This window comes from Crocodylus porosus, unplaced genomic scaffold (assembly GCF_001723895.1).
Source record: "Crocodylus porosus isolate Cpor-Errol unplaced genomic scaffold, CroPor_comp1, whole genome shotgun sequence".
Taxonomy (NCBI): Eukaryota; Metazoa; Chordata; order Crocodylia; family Crocodylidae; genus Crocodylus; species Crocodylus porosus.
Window position 1 is genome coordinate 29984728 of NW_017728947.1, and position 213 is coordinate 29984940.

Genomic DNA, 213 nt, shown 5'->3' on the forward strand with positions numbered 1-213 from the left:
TGAACACCTTCAAGAGTAAATTGGATGCTTATCTTGCTGGGATCCTATGACTCCAGCTGACTTCCTGCCCTTTGGGCAGGGGGCTGGACTCAATGATCTCCCAAGGTCCCTTCCAGCCCTAATGTCTATGAAATCTATGAAATCTGCTCAGGTCCCTTCCAACCCTAGAAACTATGAAACTAGTCTATAAGGTGCAAATGTAACCTGCCTCCT